The following is a 24,490-nucleotide window of genomic DNA, read 5'->3' as shown; positions in this document are numbered from 1 at the left end:
GTAATATAGTTTGAAATCAGGAAGTGTGATACCTCCAGTTTTGCTCTTTTTTCTCAAAATTGCCTTGGCTGTTTGGGGTCTTTTGTGTTTCCATACAAATTTTAGAATCATTTGAAAAAGAGAATACTGGAGGGGATTGCCATTTCCTATTCCATGGGATCTTCCTGACCCAGGGATTGAACCCCACATCTCCTGCATCTCCCATATTAGCCAGCAGATTCTTTACCACAGAGCCACCTAAGAAGCCCCAACTTCTCATTAAGCTACCTTAAACTGTAATTGAAGTTACCTTACTCTTTATTTTGAAAGATTGGACCTATAAGGCACCTGAAATGGTACTGTCTATGGAATAATCACCATTAATTGGTATTGTAATAAACTATTTTAACTTTTTTAAATTTTGAGAAGCTTACAAAACAGAAATGAAAGCCACTTGAACTTTGTGAGTGATAGGTTAAAGCTTCTTCAGCATTTCCCAGAGCATCTTGCATCAGAGCCCAAACTGTGCAGAGAATTTCAAGTGCTGATCTACCTTAACATAACCCTAACTCTAACTCTATATGATAAGGTCATGGAGTAAAACAAAAAATAAAGTATAGGTAATCCATTCTGCCATGATACTCATTTTCAATAAAATACTACTGTATTTGAAAAAAAAAGTTAAGAATTGTTTGTTCCAGGTATGTATTTTTAATCATCAACCAATAAATATATCAGAATAAACATCACTAACCCCACAATGTATGAAGAACTCTACAAAATAATCATAAGTGCCTTGCATATCTTTGCACCTGTACTGAGATTCTTTAATGGCTGAAATTCATATTTACATAACACAAAGGGGGAGATTCATATGGGCTTAAATATAAAAAGTACTGAAAATATTTTTGCCACATCATTTATTTATGCTAGAAAAAATACAGTTTTTCAATAGGATACTTAAATTTCCAAAGAATTTTTAAAACTTATATTTCTAATTAGCCAACTGAAGCTAAATATGCAACTGCCTCAAAAAGCAGAGTTAACTTAGGATCAGGACTTTACCTTCCTTCAAGATGGAAGGATCTCAAATAGATAATTTCAATTTCTCAGGAGGGACAATTTTGGATTTTAATAGATCACAATTACACAAAATGTGGTGTTCTATGTTAGTCTCCCCTGCTGCCCTCTCTCTGTCCCAAACACACACATCAGATAATAGATTACTCTATATTGACTCTAGTTTCATTCAAAGGCGAGAGTGATAAGAGGAAAAAAGTGGGAGCATAATTTTTTAAAAAGGAATATTGATATCATGCCACCATTACATTCACTAGAAGACACAACTAAAATATCGAGTCCCTCAAGACTAAATGAAATGGCTAAAGATGTGTTTATTGATTTCTTAAGAAATATTACTAAGACATGGAATAATTGCTCACCACCCTTGTAATTTAAAGGGTCTTGGCTCTTTCTAAAGCAGAGATAGATTCTCAGAGAATACAATGACATTAAAACTACCATATTTTGTGCTGTGGGGAAGGAGGAGAAAACCACTCAGATTAACATGAACCAAATCTATTCTTCATCTTTTCTCTAATTTTTTTCCTCTTACTTATTTTTAAAAATTGAAAATTGTAATTAATCACTTTAAAATCCAGTGTGGGACCATAATCATAATCCATCAGCTTGGAATAACAGACAATGCATTTACGCATTAAAAGCTTTCTAAAAATACACACAGGTTAGGCGATAGAGAAACTCATAAACATAGGAAAATCACCATCTACTCTTTAGGGAATTAGAATTTTTTTCTCAAATAAGAGAAATACACGCCATGATGTACTTTTGTTTTCTCTTTGGTTGACAATTGTCTCCATTTTCTGCAGATCCTAATGGTGAAATAATGGATCTTGCCAACCATTATGAGCTTCAATCCAGCTGGGGACCCATAACTTTTATTGTGGTCCATTATCTGGCCATTAGAGGCCACAAGTGTCCTCAGCACAATTGTGTAACATTTTGCTGAGGAAAAGGTGTGGAAACTGTGGAGGCAGCAGGTTTTCTAGTATCTGAAGCTATGGAAACTCCAAAATCTCCTATATTACATCCATTCATTTTCCTCATGCTGAAAATTGCATAGTATATGCCCCTTGGATAAGAATTTCTTACCCAGCCATGCCTGGAAACCCACCCTGCACTGGCATGAACCATTCTAGTTTCCTTTTCTAGGAGCAGTCCTGATGCTAAGAGTTTGTTATAGATATTTAATTGGAAAACAATATGTTCTGATCATAAAGAATATTTACTTCACCATTCTTACAAGAGAATGACTTGGGGTTCTCAAGAACAGCACTAACTGTACACAGAGTCTGCCCTAATATTGCATGACTGCTAAAGAGATAAGGGGAACTCAACTTTCGGTGAAGGCTCATGTTGGTGTGAACTTCCTTACTGAAAGAAAACTAGTACATCATTTTAGCTACTGTTCCTTTGTTAGCTATTGGAAGGCCGTTTGGTACACCCACTTTTCATGAATGTCATAGTAACTTTCTATTTCTATTATCCCTTGATCACTATCACACTCTTTGATTAACTTAAAAAGGAGCATAGCTCAAGATGCTACATGTATTTCCTGCTGACTATGACCCATCTTTTATCCAAAGGGTAGGGAGTTCAGACACTGTAATTCTTGAACATAATATACAGAGTATGGAGTCCAAAATAGCCCAAGTGCTTTGTAAGTAATACAATAAATACTTCCCACTTTTCTCTTCATCCATCTCCCAATCCTCTAATAATTTCTAAGAGCTTTAATGGCTTGGTTGAAAGTGAAAGTGAAGTCATTCAGTCGTGTCCGACTTTTTGTGACCCCACGGACTGTAGCCTACAACGCTCCTCCATCCATGGGATTTTCCAGGCAAGAATACTGGAGTGAGCTGCCATTTCCTTCTCCTGAGGATCTTTCCGACCCAGGGATCGAACCTGGGTCTCCTGCATTGTAGGCAGATGCTTTACCATCTGAACCACCAGGGAAGCCTTTAATGGTGGTTAGTCTCAGTTTAATTCTTGCATCAAACCCTACATCTTCCATTAGCAGGAACATAGGTGGGGAATCTTTAGATTAAGCCCATTCTCTATAGCACCCTGACCTGAGAGCAAAGAAACCATTATTGTGACTACTCTAATGGTTTTCTCTTGCTGTCTAAGTGTAAAAGTCTGGAACCTTAATTAAGAAAGGGCCAACAGGTCACTTCATAGTGTTCCCTATAGAGAGTAATTTATGTATTTACTGCCAATACCATCTATTTGGCCAATGGCTATCAATAATATCTAATCAACAGTGTTTTTTAAGCACCTACTATGTGCCAGACTCTGTTCTAAATGTCAGAGATGCTGTGTTAAATAAGACAGATGAATATCTCTACTCTCAAAGTGTTTTCTTCTAATGAAGAAAAGCAGGGGAAAAAAAAACAGAATCAGACAAGAAAATATCAGATGATTGCTATGAAGAGACCTGAAATATTCTACTGGAGGTGGCCACTTTACATTGGGTGCTTAGGAAGTCCTACTGCTGCTGACATGTTGACATTTATCCTTAAAAGTAAGGTGTTATGAAAGATCCAGGGTTGAACATCCCACTCAGGAGGAAATTGGAAAGAAGATGCCAGGACTTCCTAAGTTTAATGTCCTAGAGGAATGGCAAGAAGAGGCTGGAAAGGAGAGGCCAGACAAGGAGGCTGAGAAGGAGTTCCTCCTACTTTGCTAAGTAAAGGGCTTCCCAAGTTGCTCTAGTGGTAAAGAACCTGCTTGCCAATACAGGAGACCTAAGAGACTTGGATTCGATCCCCAGGTCAGGAAGGTCTCCCGGAGAAGGAAATGGCAACCCACTCCAGTATTCTTACCTGGAGATTCCCTTGGACTGAAGAGCCTGACGGGCTACAGTTCATCGGGTCACAAAGAGTCAGACATGACTAAAGTGACTTAACATATAAACACAGGAGGAACATTAGGTGGGATAGTGCCAGGTAAGGTTAGCCAAGAGGATAGGAGCCACAGATGGTTTGGATTCTGTGGCAACTCAGTGGAAGCAAAGCCTTAAAGCTTTTCAAGCAGGGTTGAGATTTGTTAAAGATTATTTTCTAAGAAGAGTATTTTGGCTACTTTGTGGAGGATTGCTTATGTGGAAGGAGGTGAATTAAGAGTGGGCATAATGATCTCCATTTAGGAGATCATTGCAATAATCTGGACACTATACTCTTTGTAGCTTGATCTAGGGTAGAAGTGATAACGGTGAAAAGAAATGTAGGGTTTAGGATATACTTTAGCTGTAGAATTGAAAGGACTTGCTTGGGTTTTAGATGTGGACGTGGGGGAAAAAAACAAGTTAATTATGATTTGTCTTTAAAACTTGTAAATAGTTCTCTGAAACAAGAGGAAGAGGAACTTGGGGTGTGAATCTTGTGCTCTTTAGGGCCACACTGAGTTTAATTTGCCTCTTAGATGTGCTCATGAAGAAGTCAGGTAATAAATTGAATATACGACGCTGGAATTCAGAAGAAAGAATAGGGTTGGGAACAGACTTGAGGCTTTAAAAATTTAGAAGAGAAGAAATCCTAGGACCAATTATCTCCATCCCTAAGGCCCCCTGCCCCCATAACTAAGCTGCCAGACAATCTCTAGTACTTAATCACATTGCTGTCTTCTCTATTAGTCTATAAGTTCCCTTTAAAATTCTGTTTTAGCTTGTATCTCTTGTGGCTAGAATAGTACTTGAAAAAAAGTATCATGAAGGACACAAAATAAGGAAATTATTACACAAGGTTAGAATTTAGTAAATGTCATCAAAATGAGAAATGAAGCAATGTGAAGGATATTTTTTTAACTGCCCCCAAGAAAAATATATGGATTAAATTATGCCATCAAGAACCACCTTTACAATATTCTCTTTGAAAGTGAAAGTCACTCAGTTGTGCCTGACTCATTGTGACCCCATGGACTATAGAGCCTACCAGGCTCCTCTGTCCATGGAATTCTCCAGGCATGCATACTGGAATGAGCAACCATTCCCTTCTCCAGGGTATCTTTCCAACCCAGGGATTGAACCCGGCTGTCCTACAATGCAGGCAAATTCTTCACCATCTGAACCACCAGGGAAGCCCTGATACTCTCTTTACTAGTGTGGTAAAGCAGTTTTTAAAAATCTGTAACAAAGTATGTTGATCACTTTTTATGTCTAAGATGTGACCAAATACAAGAGATTACAGCTCAAAGGGTAGGACGTGTACACAATTCATCACTACACAGGGATCATCTTATAAATATTCTTTAAGGGCTAGAAAAGTTCTGAGGAAGTAAACAGAAAGGGCTTTATCCTAGATGAACCATGGAAGATTCAGAACAAAGGTGGCTTCTGAGCTCGACTTGGAAAGAACAGTGGGATAGTAGGAAATTCAGTTCAGTTCAGTTCAGTCGCTCAGTCGTGTTCAACTCTCTGCGACCCCATGGACTGCAGCACGCCAGGCCTCCCTGTCCATCACCAACTCCCAGAATTTACTCAAGCTCATGTCCATTGAGTTGGTGATGCCATCCAACCATCTCGTCCTCTGTCATCCCCTTCTCCTCCCACCCTCAATCTTTCCCAGCATCAGGGTCTTTTCAAATGAGTCAGTTCTTTGCATCAGGTGGCCAAAGTATTGGAGTTTCAGCTTCAGCATCAGTCCTTCCAATGAATATTCAGGGCTTATTTCATTTAGGATGGACTGGTTCGATCTGCTTGCAGTCGAAGGGACTCTCAAGAGTCTTCTGCAACACCACAGTTCAAAAACATCAGTTCTTCAGCACTCAGCTTTCTTTATAGTCCAAATCTCACATCCATACATGACTACTGGAAAAACCATAGCTTTGACTAGATAGATGGACCTTTGTTGGTAAAGTAATGTCTCTGCTTTTAAATATGCTGTCTCAGTTAGTCATAACTTTCCTTCCAAGAGGTAAGCGTGTTTTAATTTCATGGCTGCAGTCACCATCTGCAGTGATTTTGGAGCCCAGAAAAATAAAGTCAGTCACTGTTTCCACTGTTTCCCCATCTATTTGCCATGAAGTGATGGGACCAGATGCCATGATCTTAGTTTTCTGAATGTTGAGCTTTAAGCCACCTTTTTCACTCTCCTCTTTCACTTTCATCAAGAAGCTCTTTAGTTCTTTGCTTTCTGCCATAAGAGTGGTGTCATCTGCATATCTGAGGTTATTGATATTTCTCCCTGAAATCTTGATTCCAGCTTGTGCTTCATTCTGCCCAATATTTCTCATGATGTACTCTGCATACAAGTTAAATAAGCAGGGTGACAATATTCAGCCTTGACGTAATCCTTTTCCTATTTGGAACCAGTCTGTTGTTCCATGTCCAGTTCTAACTGTTGCTTCCTGACCTGCATAAAGATTTCTCAAGTGGCAGGTCAGGTGGTCTGGTATTCCCATCTCTTTAAGAATTTTCCACAGTTTGTGGTGATTCATACAGTCAAATGCTTTGGCATAGTCAATAAAGCAGAAATAGATGTTTTTCTGGAACCCTCTTGCTATTTCTATGATCCAGCAGATGTTGGCAATTTGATCTCTGGTCCCTCTTTTCTAAAACCTTTTCTAAAACCAGCTTGAACATCATGGTTCATGTATTGCTGAAGCCTGGCTTGGAGAATTTTGAGCATTACTTTACCAGTGTCTGAGATGAGTGCAATTGCACAGTAGTTTGAGCATTCTTTGGCATTGCTTTTTTTGGGATTGGAATGAAAACTGATCTTTTCCAGTCCTGTGGCCACTGCTGCATTTTCCAAATTTGCTGGCATATTGAGTGCAGCACTTTCAAAGCATCATCTCTTAGATTTGAAATATCTCAACCTGAATTCCATCACCTCCACTGGCTTTGTCCATAGTGATGCTTCCTAAGGTCCACTTGACTTCACATTCCAGGATGTTTGGCTCTAGGTCAGTGATCACACCATCGTGATTATCTGGGTCATGAAGATCTTTTTTGTATAGCTCTTCTGTGTATTCTTGCCACATCTTCTTAATATCTTCTGCTTCTGTTAGGTCCATACCACTTCTGTCCTTTACTGAGCCCACCTTTGCATGAAATGTTCCCATGGTATCTCTAATTTCCTTGAAGAGATCTCTAGTCTTTCCCATTCTATTTTTTCCTCTATCTCTTTGCACTGATTACTGAGGAAGGCTTTCTAATCTCACCTTGCTATTCTTTGGAACTCTGCATTCAGATGGGCATTCAGAGGAGAGCTTATTAGTTAGGGCAGATTTAATGAGAAGGTCATGACTGAGCCCTGAAACAGTGTTTGGGAAGGCAGAAGCTTGGCTTTGCCTGAATCACAACTCCTTTCAGCCCATGTTAGGTAGGCATGCCAAGCTTTCTCATAGAGCCCAGACTGAGTCTCAGAATTTTTCTCAACAAAGCACTAACCCAATCCAACTGGTCAGAGTTGTTCTGCATGTAAAATTCTTGGCCAGCACTGTCATAAACATGAAGAAAGGAATGGAGAAAGCATTTCAGGCAGGAGTAAGAAATGCAAGTCAGAGGAGAGACAATAAGGTTCATAGCATCTTTTCAGGCTGGAAAGTAGAAATCACATAGAAAAGTAAGAGAAAAGCCTAAAATGTTAGATACAGCTCGGATTCTTAAAAGCTGTAACATTGCCTCCAATATACTGACTTTTGATTTCTAAAGTGCTATTATCTGATTGCATATTTGTATAATGTTCCATGGGTGTACTCATTTATATTCTTTCTGTACCAAAATTGAATCCATGTGTAAAGAAAAAACATACAGTATTTTAGAGCCTTCTGCCTCTTATTTCTGCATCTATCTCTTCCTATAATGATAGCATGCCTGCATGCAATGACTAAAAATCTCCTCCCTAACATGAAGCCCAGCCCCCACTCATCACAGAATTCTGTGATAAAAGGTGTGGGTAAACTCACACTAAAATGTAAATGACTGATATGATTTAAAACATTCATATTCTCTGTTTCAAGGGTACTGACCTTTTCAAATAGAGAGCCAAAGGCCTTAAGCTACACAGAGTTTCTCAACTATGGCACTATTACATTTGAGCCACATAACTCATTATTTGGGGAGGGAGCTATCCCATATATTGTAGAATGATTGGCAGCATCCTTGGCCATCTACCAATTAGAGACCAGTACCCCTCCTAGTCGTGACAATAAAAGTGCCTCCAGACATTGCCAGATACCCCACGGGGAACAAAATCATCCCCAGTAGAGAACCACTGAACTAAATAAATGAATCATCATAATATGAAACTTCTCACATCTAGATAGTCCTGAAATCTCTTCACTGGGCAAACACCGAACCCCAACTATATAAACCATGCCTGTGTGCTTAGTCACTCAGTTGTGTCTGACTCATTGCAACTCAGTGGACTGCAGCCTGCCAGGCTCCTCTGTCCATGGGATTCTCCAGGCCAGAGTACTGGAGTGGGTTGCCATGCCCTCCTCCAGGGGATCTTCCCAACCCAAGGATCAAACCTGGGTCTCCTGCATTGCAGGGGGATTCTTTACCATCTGAGCCACCAGGAAGCCCAACTATATAAACCAAAAGTCTAATTGGCTATCGAAGTACCAGTAGCCAAGGAAGCTTTAAAAACGAAGTAGTTTCCTGTTGAAAGGGTTTCTTGGTATCGATTCAAATAGAAACAAACGTAAATTGATGTTTGTACTGACATTCCATGCATTATCGTTGGGTTAACGTCTGGGAAGACAAGTTTTGCAAAACATTGTGGTAAAAGGTGCTTTGTGTAAATAAAGACAAATAGAGGGTTTCAGGCAAAACACAAGGACTTTGTCAGTATCTCCCATGAGCCATAAATGGTCTGACATTCTGATATGACAAAGGTGAGCCTAGTATCATATATTTCAATGTGTTTGGGAAGAAGTTCCCATGATTTTGAACTTTCAGTAATATATTGGCTATTTTTTCAAAAAGTTCTAATACATATACTAAGAAGCTCTTCTTACTTTTTATCATTCTATTTTTATATTTTTAAGAGCTTGACACACATTCCCAATGGTTAATTAGTAGAATGAAACATATCAGAAGGAAAAACAGTTTCACTTGTGGTACAAGAATTTCATGCTGGTGAATACCTAAATTTCCTTACATCAAATATCTTTAAAAACCAATGTAGGTATATTTAAATTTTAGTTTCTGAATTATACTTAACATTATCTTAATTCTACCTCATATTGTCTAGGTATTGTAATAGAAATACTTGACAGCCCTAAATGAACACATACAAGCAAGTCACTTTTATAAGTTAGTTTATGAGTGTCCCATGACAGCTGTTGACTAGTGAATATAATGTACCCTAAGCTCAGGGTTTTCTGCTGCTTCTGCTAAGTTGCTTCAGTCGTGTCCGACTCTGTGCGACCCCATAGACGGCAGCCCACCAGACTCCTCCGTCCCTGGGGTTCTCCAGGCAAGAACACTGGAGTGGGTTGCCATTTCCTTCTACAATGCATGAAAGTGAAAAGTGAAAGTGAAGTCACTCAGTTGTGTCTGACTCTTAGCGACCCCATGGATTGCAGCCTACCAGGCTCCAACGTCCATGGGATTTTCCCGGCAAGAGTACTGGAGTGGGGTGCCATTGCCTTCTCTGCAGGGTTTTCTAGCCATGCCCAAACAAGAAGTGGAATTATAGCAGATTTCTGTGCTTAAACTAAAGATTTAAAACTGGTAGCCATCTTTCCTCCGGAAGCTTCAAATCTTGTTAGAGAGATTGGATACTGTAAGAAAAACATTACCACACTTTGGGGTCAGTACTATACTAACTGAAAGACATTGACTATGTGTACTAACGAATTATAAGTATTCCTTAGACTAGGCTCAGTATTATGGATTACTCTGTTACATATTAAGTATTCCTTAGTATGGGCTAAGTATTACAGGTAAAAGGAAAACTTGACTACTATCCAAACCTCATCAGGAAACAGTATTCCATGGTGATTAAAAGCATTGAGTCTAGGACCTGAGAGCCTGGATTCATAATCTAGACTTACCCTTACTCACTATGTGAGTTGAGGCATATTGCTTACATTCTCTGGGCCTCCATTTTTTTTTTTTTAAATCAGCACAAGTGTAATGAAGGTAGATGTGAGGCGATATGAAGATTGAGCGAATTGATCCATGCAGTGTGCCTTTAACAATGGCTGGCCCATAGAAAGTACTACATAAGTGTTTGCTACTATTACTCATTAAAAAGAAAACCATATGGATGCCTGAGATGCCGTCTAGTAAAGAATGCTCACCTTGGAATCTGATCTGGGTCAGAACACTAGCTTCACCACCTGCTAGCAAGACTCTGGACAATTCATATGATCTTTATGAGCCTCAGTTTCCTCATCTATAAAATGGCATAATAATTACACTTACTTCTTAGAGTTATTTGAGAAACAAAAACAATAACACATGCTTGGCAATCTGCCTGTTACAGTACTCAATAAATGTTACTTGTAAATGCTTACATGTATATTAAAAACATTAAAAAAAAAAACAAAAAGGCAGAAGGAATTTGCCTTCAACAGTCATTTCAAAAAGTCCTTATTTAGTGCCTGTTTGTTCCAGGACACTGGGAATACAAAAGTGAACAAGACATGGTTACTATCCCAAGGAAGTCCAGGTTCTGGTTAACTTTCCCAAACTTCTAATGAAGATGTTAGTTGCTCAGTCATGTCCAACTCTTTGTGACACCGCGGCCATCCATGGAATTCTCCAGGCAAGAATACTGGAATGGGTTGCCATTCCCTTCTCCAGGGGATCTTCCCAACTTGGGGATTGAACCCAAGTGTCCTGCATTGCAGGCAGATTCTTTATCATCTGAAGCCCAGAACTTCTAATAAATTTCCTTAAAATTGACAGAGATCATTTCCACACGTCTATTCTTTTAATTTATAGGGAGTTCCATCAGTAACGTCTAGACTGTTTACGGTTCTCCTTCGGGCTTCTAGTGCTTCTATCACTCATTTGCTCCTTTATTCCTGCTAATGATACTTACTGAACACTTCGTTAGTGTTCAGTAGGGTCAGTCATGGTGCTGGGTCAGGAAGTACGACAGGGACTAGGGCAAACATAGCCTTGAAACATAGGGAGATTAAGATCCAGGGGAAAGTGTGATTGAGCAGATGCATGCAGGCGAAATCAGAGACTACCGAAAGAAAAGGGAAACATTAGCAGTAGGAATATAAGTTTGGTTAGCCAGCAATTAATAGTAAAAAGAGAATGCAGAAACACTGTTTCTATCCTTGATAGCTTAGAGCCAATACGATACAATGATTGCTGAAATGCACCATTAAAATACAGCAGTTCTACAATAAGGCTACTGACACAGCTTTCAGTCATGACTACAGAAGTATCACTGGGAGTCAGAATGGCTTCATTCTAGTTCTGTGATAAGAAAGCCAGATTAGAAGTCAGAATGCCTGAGTTCTAATCCTGCCTCTGTGTGACCTTGGACAAGCTTGTGGTCTCTGGCACACATTTTTGTTTCCGCAACTTCACTTAAGGATAAGGACACGTGGACCTTCTATTTCACAGGACTGTAGTAAAGGCTCCAGGTAGCTGATTCATAACACTGCCTTAAAAACACAGTAACTATCCCTTCCCCCTGGCAACCATGAGTTCGTTTTCTAAGTCTATGAATCTCTTTCTGGTTTATATGTTCATTTGTGTCATTTCTTTTTAGAGTCCACATATCAGGGATGTCATATGATATTTCCCCTACTCTGTCTGACTTAACTTCACTCAGTATGACACTTTTTAGGTCCATCCCTGTTGCTGCAAATGGCCTTATTTAAGGACTTTGGGAAGGTCATGTACACACTGCTATATTTAGAATGGATAACCAACTAGGACCAACTGTACAGCACATGGAACTCTACTCAATGTTCTGTGCCAGCCTGGATGGGAGCGGGGTTTGGGGAAGGATGGATACCTGTGTATGTATGGCTGAGTCCCTTCACGGTTCACCTGAAACTATCACAACAGTGTTAACCAGCTATACCCCAATACAAAATGTTTCTGGTGTTCAAAAATAAATAAACAAAACTAAAGTTGAAAAAAAACAGAATAGACACGAAAGGTACCAAGATATTTTTTTTCAATTTCAAGTTATAATAAGGGATTCTCTGAGAGAATTGCAAAGGTATTCCTTTCTTTAAAAAAGTAAATTTTCAACTTTCAATTAAAAGTCATGAATCAGCTGTTCAAGATCAAAGTGGTACTTTAATTGGTGATGGTTCTGGGTATTGTGGCAGGGCCAGCATTGTGGGAAGGAACACTTTCCACGCCAGGTAGGGGTTGTGTTTTCTTTTAAGGGGAAGAAGGCAGCAGTAGCTTCATCATACAAACTCAAGGCTGGCTTTCACGATGCCCAGCAATATTAGCAATCTCCTTTTCTTCCCTCCTCTGAATGTTGAGTGTTCTGAGATGAAAAACTAACAAGCGCCTGTCAAATCTGAAGCCTCAGCTTTTCTGACAGAAGGTCCAGTGGACTTTCTTATCAAGAGAGCCTTTATCAGGAAACTGGAATTCTCTCTCTCAGAAAAGAAACAGCGCTCATCAGAATCTCCGGACTCTTGACTTAGAGGGCATGCTGTCTCCAATGAAGGTCTTTTGATCATGGGGCTTTTTTATTCAGATTTGACTTCACATTATGGTTAATCAATACCTCACAACTGTCCAAGCCCCCAGTCAGACACATGTCTCTCCATCAGGCAGGGAGGCCTCCTAATTGAAGAAAAGTCGGAGACCTGGGTACCAAGCCCTCAGGCCATAGTCCGGGGCCCACTCTCTCTTTTCATAGCATTCCAGAGATGGTGGAAATAAAATTTAGAGACATGACAGGCACAGCCAAGGAGGATCAATTCCTGTCACTTGCCACCAGTGTTTTCTGCTTCCCTAGGTCTTCAGAGGGTGTTTTTCTTTCATAGCTTAGGGGAACTTAACCTTTTAAAAAATGGGAAGATGGTTTCTTCATGAATTTTAAATTACTTTTTATCTCCTATGTCTAGTATTGTTGATTAAATTAAAATGATTATTTGCTTTCTTCCCCCAATACCAGATTTTGTTGAGTCATAGCTGGGGGAAATGTGAATCAGAGTCCTGGTATTTGTGGCTATAGACTGAAGAAGGCATATTAGTAATGACTTGTCCAATAATGCATCTAAGAAAAATAGCACATATTCACGACCTCAGTATTGAACAGGAAGTAGAGACAAATTTCTCTTCCTAAATTTGTCACTTATATTAACCAAGCTAGTTACTTATCCAGAGTTGATTAAATGAGGTAAAATATCTTGGTGGAAATTTAAAATATCTGGCCATTATTTCCAGTTCTTTATTCATATCTACATGCTCTGGATACAGAAAATACCTGCAGAAGTGAGGTTTTGTTTTTTATTTTTTCATTGATTGTGGAGTAACCTTCAAACATGGCAAATTTTAAAATAATTTAACCAGAAGATGAATATGATTTTGAAAGTTTTGTAAGACATTTACATAAACATTCCTGGATTGTCAATAAAAGTCTATGATTTTATTGCATTTTTTTCATGACCAGTAAACAAAATATTTTTGAATACTAATAATCTTCATGAATGCCTTTACACATACATGAGGGCCTTTTTTCTCTTCAACCTTAAAACTACTACTACAAGAGTAAAAAATTTAGTCATCCTGCCAATCAATATATGGTATGGGTTCAGCTGAAATGATTTAGCTTATTACCATCCCCTCTGCAATATACCGACTTACATATGAAATTGACTAAGTTGTTTGAGTATTGGGTAAGTATAGAGCCCATTCTTTAATATTATCACCTATTAATATGTGAAATTTTACTCACACTAAGCAACTTGTCCTCTCAAAGACAGATCTGCACCTGAAACTATCATATCAATGTTAATCAGCTATGCTCCAACACAAAATAAAAAAATTTTTAAAATGCAAAAAAAAAAAAAAAGTAGCCTAGAAAAAACAGAAAAAGATTTAGGGGGCCGAATGAAATTAGCCAGACTATTTAAGGAATTAAATATCTAGATTTAGAGGTTCTGTGATTATGCAGAGTTATCCTTACCCCAAAATTTTGAGCTCTGAAATCTTTCTAAACCACTCCACACATCCTTGCTTTAGTTAGAACAGTGTGCTGAATGAAATCTTTTTTTCTTTGATGAATCATGAAAGACTTCAGCATCCTTTGAGCTTAGGGATCATTATTTTTAACATCAGTTCTCCCTGAACAAAAATGTGGGTATAAAGTTCTGGAAAATTTAGTAGCATGGATATCAATTCACAGGACATATTTCAAAAATTTTTAAAAATTAAACCCCTGTTGTCCACTTTTGTAGTCCACTTATTTTCCTTTGCCTCTTTTTCCTAAATTGAGTGCAAAAATGTCAGTTGAGTGAGGTTTCTGGTTAACTCGGTGTTTATCAATCTAGAGCTTTCCTGTGCTATGTGTCTACATTTTAGCCAACATTTGTATGAGCTGAGCAATTTTTATAAGCTGAAAAAACTGTATGGAACCCAACTAACTTCAAAGAAACCTGACTGTATGTTGTACAAAACACCTTCTGGGGAATGGAGCGCTCACTGGTATAAGATACCTGACCTGTGTGCCCTGTTCCAATGATTCACAGAAGATATCCATACTTAATAGGAACTCTTCTTCTTGAAGTCTTGGAATAGGTCATCTGCCTCCTCTGGGTTTAGAAAAGATCAGTATATTCTAACTCAAGTACCTGGCATTCCTCTCTTACAGAAACTTCTGTGTGTTCTTTAATTTTGGGAATTGTGCCTCTGAAAAGAGTTCAAGGCCTTTGATAATGAAGTGTTAACACTCGTCCCTTCACTGTGGTGTGATGTGGATAGTCTCCCAGTTAGCTCTAGAATTTGGAAGATTGGGGGCACAGTATTGGGAACTCTGATTAAACCTGTCTATTCTTTTCAATAAGATTCCATTAATTGCATTCCATTTTTTCTGCTTTGATATCTCATTAAAATCTTATAAATGATCATGCAGTGACCTTGAAGACCATGCATAATACATGAAAGTAAACCTGCAGTAAAATGTATTCTTTCACTCCTGGCTGGCTACATCCCACGCTTCTTTTCTTTCCCCAAGTGACTCCAACTGGCTAACTGAGCCAAGGTATGCAGGGATATGCATGTCTCCCAGCCCAGCATCTTTCTTAGTCATGACAGCTGCAATATGTTGATGGCTTCTGTTTGGATGAGATGGCCCGGTTACTACTTAGGGCACCAGGCTAATTAACATAGGATGGCAACAACAGGTGCAAATGTCATTTTATATCAGCTTCCTGTACATGCAAAGACAGCTAGCAGCCCAGAAGCAAGCTGAGAAATGTTAACTTGAGTCAGCAACCTTGCAATCTCTCCCAACAGATCTTCTTTAATGCCTGTGATTAAAGGATTCGCAGGCTACTGTTGCTTTTTTTTTTTTTTTTTTTTTTTGCCCTTCAAGGATGGGTATTTCTGAATATATGGGGATGTCTTCATAAGCTTTTAAAAGTTGTGTTTCAACAAAATGCACTTCTATGGCAAATCAAGTAAAATGCACAAGGTCTGTATTTATGAAGCTTTCCTTATTGAATAAGAGTTCCACTGAGCCACATTTACTGCACTGAGCACCTTCTGAAATGGACATGGTTTTGCACAGAGTGAAATTCTATCACTTGGCATAGGATGATTTTCCCAATGGATGTATTGCATTTTAAAAACACGTATGCTTATTTAGAGGTTGGTTCTTTTGAGCCATATTTTTCTTACATTTCTTACATAAGAAAGAGCCATATCTTTCTTAAAGAAGGAACTGTAAGAAGTCCCTTTCAGTTAAGGCAATACTGCTTATGTTCAATTTAATGATGAAATGGATCTTTCTTTACCCCATAAAAGGGGACACTCACATACTGACATCTTAAATAGGTAACAAAATAATCATTAATTCTCTAAAACATAATTTATACCAAAAATTTAGCTTACTTTTAATAAGGATCACTAATATACTGCACAAATTGTCCCCAAAGAGGAGGTTTGTTTATTTTCTTTAACAATAGGAGTTCTGTAAGATTGATACTTACTATGTAATTTCTAGGGCTTTGACATTTAATATGCAATCCTAGGGCTTCCCTGGTGGCTCAGAGGGTAAAGAACCTACCTACAAGGCAGGAGACGTGAGTTTGATCCCTGGATTGGCAAGATCCTCTGGAGGAGTAAATGGCAACCCAGTCCAGTATTCTGGCCTGGAGAATTCCATGGACAGAGGAGCCTGGTAGGCTATAGTCCACGGGGTCACAAAGACTCAGACATGACTGAGCAACTAACACACACATATACACACATGCAATCCTAGAACACAGGTGATTTTTTTAAAGGTGACAAACTCCTAATAATAATACAAAAACATCCTGTGGATTGAACTGGCTACCTTAGTCCACCACTCACTAGCTGTGGAATCTTGGCCACATTACCTCCTCCCTGAGCCTCAGTTTCCATATCAATAAATAGGGGTGTTGGAAATACTTCAGGTGTTGTGAAATCGCAATTTGCATTTTGTTTGTAACCTTTAGCAGTACTAAATATCTTGCAATTATCTTTACAATGCAAACTTTGGAGCTACTCTGAGGCTTGGCTTATGTCAGATTTATCTTTTTATTTTCAATACTTAGCACAGTGCAACAGCATAATAGGTTTAAAAAATACATTGTGCATGGATCTATAATTAACTATGTCATGCGTGCATGCTAAGTCACTTCAGTCATGTCCAACTCTTTGTGACCTCATGGGATGATTTAAGAGGAGATTGAAAGACTTATTCTACACTTCAAACCATAAAGTGTGAAAGTGTTAGTTGCTCAGTCATGTTTGACTCTTTGCGACCCCATGGACTGCACCCTGCCAGGGTCCTCTGTCCATGGGATTCCCCAGGCAAGAATATTGGAGTCGGCAGCCATTCCCTTCTGTGGAAAATCTTGCCAACCCAAGGATCAAACCCAGGCCCCCTGTATTGCAGGCAGATTCTTCACTGTCTGAGCCACCTTGCATTGCAGTAAACTTTTGAATAAATACTTCAGAGCCAAAAGTTAGCTTATACCATATCCTACACAATGTTGTCCTTTAAAGCATTCTGCAACACCAGATCCTAAATGTGTACATATATATATATAATTATATTTCCTATATTTTATAACTATATACAAATCATGAGCCTTGGCAAGGAGTTATAATTCCACTAACTAAATATCCCTCCTCTGCTGAGTGAAGCTTTCTCAGAAATCCATGCTTCATTTACAGGGCTTTTAACACCAAAAAGCCAAAAACCCTGGCTGGCCTACTAATACAGAGCACATATTATTTTCATGCACTTCCATTTGCGTGTGCAAATACCCATATTTGCTCATGGAAATTGCACAGGCAAGCAGATGATAATTTAGGAAAAGGACGACCCTATTCAGCATGCACCAGTACGTGAAGAAACACATACTTTCAGCGCATGAAGCTGGCGCAATCTGTGGGGAGTTCACAATGGAAAAATTAAAAAAAATTAATGTTCTTGTCTGGATGGCGAGTGACTTGACAAATAATGAGGATGCACTTAAAGGAGAGTGCTAGAAGTTAGCATTATTTCACAGTAATTGTATACTCGTTTTGCTCCTATAATCCACTATCATTTTTCAGGCTGAAAAAAATGAGGCTGAATATAAGAATAAATCACTCTACTGCCTTCTCTTTAATTTCCAGTGTCAGTTTTCATGGTTGTTTTTTCTCTGTTGCTGCCTCTTGTGAATACATGTGTGTGAATAACTCTCTTTGTGACTCAATTGAAATATATCTGGCCACGTGAAAACAGCTTGTCTTGCTTTCATCGTCTTAATTACCTTTGCTAATTCTGCCTGCTTTTTTTCCCTCGTATTTCACCATCCACTTTCTTCCTTATCAAACTGGTGGCCTATTTTTCTCACTGTAACGTTCAATAAGGGCATTCAATAAGAACTAATAACCCACAGAGCACTGTTCTTTCCTGCCAGTAGCTCAGGTCTCTGCAAAGCCCCTCACCTCCATGTATTTCAGGGCATCTTCAATTGGTTCACAAACTGTGGGTACAATCATACAGCACCTGCTGGCTTCATCTTTTCAGCATGCAGAAATGCAATGACAGTGCATGTATCTCTATCCACCAAGCACTGTGCTCTATGGACACCACCGCTCTCTCTGGGCACTGCGGTACCCAATACACACCCCAGCCTCCTGCCACAGCTAACACTTCATTCTTTGTTGGTTAAAAAACATGTTAAAAATTAGTCTCTTGTCAAACTTGTTTTGTAGTTAATATGTTACAATATAGCAGCCTAATACCTAATTATTGTGTGAATGACTTCAGCCTGTTTTGCTGGTAAACATTTAAAAATGTAACAGGATAATTTGTGCTGTATAATCTTTGTTTCTTTTCACCTGAAGCATGTTCAGCATGGGTCAGAGGTTAATGAGAGCCTAGATGAACATATGCAGTGAGGCTAATGTCAGCTGTGGAATCTGACCATATGCCCTTTTGTAGCTTATTTCTCCTACTTGTGCAGTGGAGTTGTAGAGAATCCTAACTTTAATCCATCACAAAACTGATTATGATAAAAATCTGTCCCATCTTTAGTTTTTTCTCTAAAATCCCACAAAATATTTAGTTTAGTTTAGTTTAGCCAAACTACTTCCCTTGCATTTACCAGACAGTAGACAATCTTCCTTAATATATCACTAAGATATAGTAGATGCTAACTTAATATTGAATGAATAAATGAATGGAAATGTCCTATTTCAAGATCAGACCATTTCTTCATGAAATCTAGTCCAAATTCATTTAACCAAATCCCCTAGCCGTTTTATTTCTCTTTAGTGATTTCTTTGGTACCTGAGTCATGTGTTAATATTGACTGTGAAAATAACATATAATGACTTCTTTGTTATTTTTCTGTAAGTTTTCTAAAGGGACTTCTTATATAATTTTTCCAACAGCCCTCTTTGCAGGCCCCTTCATTCATCTGTCAATCCTCTCAGCATCATCCTTAGCTAGAAGACCAGTCACTGTCCTATCTCTTCTCACATGTTGAAGAAATCCTTGTTCAAAAAAAACATACCCTATGTTTTCATTTATCCTCATAGCTTCATGTCATAACCATGTCATGTTCAAAATATCAGCTAATATATAGATTTTCTTGAAAGAGAGAAATATAAAAATGATTAAATCATTTTATTAATACACTTAGCATTCCCTGATCCTTTTTTCTAACATTAGAAAAGTCACATAAAAATTTTCCAAAAGTATTGTTTTAATCTTCTTTAATTATAACTGGAATAAACCAAAATAATTAATTTTAAATCATTTTTTAATATTTATCATGTAAGTTTGGTTGTCTATCCTTCAAAGTGAATGTGAAATGTCACACTTTTTTCCCCCAGGAATTTTCCAACAATAATTACAATCTCAGAAGAAAAAGCATGTTTCTGACTAGTAAGAGTTACTTTGCTGCCCACAAAATTGCTTACCTTACAGCTACTCAACACTCTGCTTAATCAGCTTAATATTTATTTAGAGGCATAGGCATCATACCTAGTTTGCTATTCACATAAAAAGAACCATTCCCAACACATCTTATTTAGTATAAATTATGATAAATCATTGTTAAAAGTAAGAAAAACAAGATGAAGCAATTCAGTATCCACAAATCCTAGGAAACAGTCTCCCTTTCGCCATCCCCACCCCCAAATGCACATTCACACATATACCCCAGCCTTGGCCTGCAAGCTCACGACACATGCTCTGAAGCTTATCTTTGAGCCATAGATTTAAAATTTTCTGCTTTCATTCAGTGGTGCAAAATGTGTGACTGGTGAGCTATGTCAGAGATATGGAGATTTTTAGAAACTTCTGTTTGTCTAAATTGACTCATTCTCTGAACAAAAACTTATTGAATGATTACTATGGTTGAGATGATAGGGATACAGCAATGAACAAAATAATCATCCACTCTCATGGAGTGCAATTTTAAAGGAAAGGGACTAGGAGGAAGGTATCTGAGATAGAGATGTTTAAAGAATTAAAAAAAAAAAACATGACAAGAAGCACAGGTGCTGGGGTTGGCAAAGAAATAGACTAAGCAATTTGACTGGTAAAATTCATGGCTCCCTTCATGGTGAAGGAGATAAGCTTGAAACACCTCTGAGGAGCAAGTTCACAAACAATACAGCATTTAACGTGTATATAGGCCTAGGAATTGACTGCTTCTGCAGAGAAGTGGAAGGATATTAAAAATTCTGCCTTCACCCAGCTTTCTTCTTTAAGGTCTGAAAAGCACCAAATTTGCAGTCAACTCTTAGGATGTAAAGTAAAAGTTTTAGTTGCTCAGTTGTGTCCAACTCTTTGTGACCCATGGATGGTAGCCAACCAGGCTTCTCTGTACATGGAATTCTCCAGGCAAGAATACTAAAGTGGGTAGCCTTTCTCTTCTCCAGGGGATATTCCTGATCCAGGGATCGAATTTGGGTATCCTGGATTGCAGGCAAATTCTTTACTGTCTGAATCATAATACTGCCTCTAGAGCCTTCTTGTTTAAAAAGGGTGCAGGACAAAGACAGAAATATAGATCAATGGAACAGAATTGAAAGCCCAGAGATAAATCCACGAACCTGTGGTCACCTTATCTTCGACAAAGGAGGCAAGGATATACAATGAAAAAAAGACAAACTTTTTAACAAGTGGTGCTGGGAAAACTGGTCAACCACTTGTAAAAGAATGAAATTAGAACACTTTCTAACACCATACACAAAAATAAACTCAAAATGGATAAAAGATCTAAATGTAAGACCAGAAACTATAAAACTCCTAGAGGAGAACATAGGCAAAACACTCTCCGACATAAATCAAAGCAGGATCCTCTATGACCCACATCACAGAATATTAGAAACAAAAGCAAAAATAAACAAATGGGACCTAATGAAACTTAAAAGCTTTTGCACAACAAAGGAAACTATAAGCAAGGTGAAAAGACAGCCCTCAGATTGGGAGAAAATAATAGCAAACGAAGCAACAGACAAAGGATTAATCTCAAAAATATACAAGCAACTCCTCCAGCTCAACTCCAGAAAAGTAAATGACCCAATCAAAAAATGGGCCAAAGAACTAAACATACATTTCTCCAAGAAAGACATATAGATGGCTAACAAACACATGAAAAGATGCTCAACATCACTCATTATCAGAGAAATGCAAATCAAAACCACAATGAGGTACCATTACATGCCAGTCAGGATGGCTGCTATCCAAAAGTCTACAAGCAATAAATGCTGGAGAGGGTGTGGAGAAAAGGGAACCCTCTTACACTGTTGGTGGGAATGCAAACTAGTACAGCCACTATGGAAAAAAGTGTGGAGATTTCTTAAAAAACTGGAAATAGAACTGCCATATGACCCAGCAATCCCACTTCTGGGCATACACACCGAGGAAGCCAGATCTGAAAGAGACACGTGCACCCCAATGTTCATCGCAGCACTGTTTATCATAGCCAGGACATGGAAGCAACCTAGATGCCCATCAGCAGATGAATGGATGAGGAAGCTGTGGTACATATACACCATGGAATATTACTCGGCCATTAAAAAGAATTCATTTGAATCAGTTCTAATGAGATGGATGAAACTGGAGCCCATTATACAGAGTGAAGTAAGCCAGAAAGATAAAGACCATTACAGTATACTTACACATATATATGGAATTTAGAAAGATGGTAATGATAACCCTATATGCAAAAGAGAAAAAGAGACACAGATGAATAGAACAGACTTTTGGACTCTGTGGGAGAAGGCGAGGGTGGGATGTTTCAAGAGAACAGCATCGAAACATGTATATTATCTAGGGTGAAACAGATCACCAGCCCAGGTTGGATGCATGAGACAAGTGCTCGGACCTGGTGCACTGGGAAGACCCAGAGGAATCGGGTAGAGAGGGAAGTGGAAGAGGGGATCAGGATGGGGAATACACGTAAAGCCATGGCTGATTCATGTCAATGTATGACAAAAACCACTACAATATTGTAAAGTAATTAGCCTCCAACTAATAAAAAATTAATTAATTAATTAATTAAAAAAATAAAAAGGGTGCAGGAGTTCTTCATTCTACCATAATAATGTAAAGTCATTGAATAGTAAAGGACTGTTTGGACATATTTATCAAAAGTCTTAAAAGACTACTGCTGAGTTCACTAGGACTCATATATCTGCAAAAATCCAGATATATAAGAATGTTTACCATTGCTGTGTTTGTCTCAGCAAAGGAGAGAAAACAGCCAAATCCCACCAACAGAACACTGACCGTATCAAATTGATACCATGATTACATTTTCATGTGGCCATGAAAAAACATGAGTTGAATCTATGTATTCTAAACTTTAAGAAATTCCAAGATACCTTTTTATTTAATTTTACAGAATAAAAGTACAGAATAGTGTGTATACATCTACATATAAAAAAGAGAAGAATATGTTGCTTGTATAGACTATTTCCAGAGGATGACAGAAGAAATTTTTAACTGTGGTTGCCTACAGGGAGAACTAAGAGTATCAGTGGAAGGGAAACTTATCTTTCATTATGTATTATTTGAGGTTTTACAATGGGTATTCACTTCTTCTTTTTAATAATAAAAAATAAGCTAGGTCAAAAAGTGTCTAAATCAATCATAGGCTATTCATAAAATGGAATACTTTCCAGCCACAAAGAATAATGTTATGGAAATATATATATTGACATGAAAACCCTTTAAGTATTATTTAAATGGAAGAAAGCAAGAAATATATGTGCAAATGTATATGTGTGGCAATTATTGGGTGGAAAGATTATGAATACTTATATTCTCCTAGGCATGATTACTGTTTTCTCCACTTTATATAAAAAGGTATTTTCATAGACATTTGATTAATGAAGGTAAAAAAAAGGAGAGTGTGGTGTAATAGCATCTCCCATTAGTGAGACTGAATCAGTGAATACATCAGATCAATTTGATCCTGGGATCAAGTAATATTTGGATAACAGACATCTCGGGATTCCAAGGAGGGGGAGCTGAAAATAGACAAGGGGTAATCAAGTATTGTTGAAGAATACAGGCACAACCCGAGGCGGGAACTTCAAGTGAGAGAGCCTGGACCACAAAGCCATTCCAGATCACCAGCTGCCCTAGTTGGAAGAAGAGAAACTTTGGTACAAAGGTCACCAGGAGGAAGGGGAGCCGTTGGAGGGTTTTGTTTGCTCTGGGGTTTTGTTCAGTTGAGTTAAATTTGGCAAACCACCTTGTGTAAGTTTGAAGTGTACAGGAAATTAACTTTTTCAAATTAATTTTTGTTGGCATGTAGTTGCTTTACAATGTTGTGTTAGCTTTTACTGAACAGCAAAGTGAATGAGCTCTATGTATACACATATCCTTCTCTCTTACATTTCCTTCTCCTCAGTGTACCACAGAACACTCAGTAGACTTCTCTGTAATATACAGGAGGTTCTCACTAGTTATCTAGACATAGTATTAACATCAATAGTGTATACATGTCAATCCCAACCCCCCAATTCCTCCCACCACCCCCTTCTCCCCTTGGTATCCATACATTCGTTCTCTATATCTGTGTCTCTACTGCATTGCAAATAAGATCATTTTTCTATATGCATTAACATACAGTATATTGTATATTATATAATATTTAACACATATAATATTAATTGTATGCTATTATACAATATATATTGTATATTAATATGCAATATTATTTGTATTATTCATATATAATAATATACAATATTGATTGTATATTAATATGTCACTGTGTGCATTGATATACAATATTTTTTTCTCTTTCTGACTTACTTCCCTCGATATGACACTCTCTAGGTCCATCCACATCTCTACAAATAACCCAGTTTTGTTCCTTTTTAAGGCTGAGTAATATTCCACTGTATGTATGTACCACATCTTCTTTATCCATTCCTCTATTGATGGACATTTAGGTTGCTTCCATGTCCTGGCTATTGTAAACAGTGCTGCAGTGAACACTGGGATGCATGTGTCTTTTAGAATTATGATTTTCTCTGGGTGTATAGCCAGTAATGTCATTGCTGGGTCATATAGTAGATCTTTTTTTTTTTTTTAAAGAAAGTTCCATACTGTTCTCCATAGTTGTTGTATCAATTTACATTCCCACCAACAATGTCTGAGGGTTCCCTTTTCTCCACACCCTCTCTAGTACTTATTGTTTGTAGCTTTTTGATGATGGTCATTCTGATGAGAGTGAGGTGATACCTCATTGTAGTTTTGATAGCATATTGATTTGATTCACATATATTTCAATATGATTGCTGTAGTAGTGTTGGCTAACATCTCTA

The sequence above is a fragment of the Odocoileus virginianus genome, chromosome 8 (assembly GCF_023699985.2).
Source record: "Odocoileus virginianus isolate 20LAN1187 ecotype Illinois chromosome 8, Ovbor_1.2, whole genome shotgun sequence".
In the NCBI taxonomy this organism is placed as follows: domain Eukaryota; kingdom Metazoa; phylum Chordata; class Mammalia; order Artiodactyla; family Cervidae; genus Odocoileus; species Odocoileus virginianus.
The sequence above is the reverse complement of the archived record's forward strand: the minus strand, read 5'-3'. Positions refer to the sequence as shown.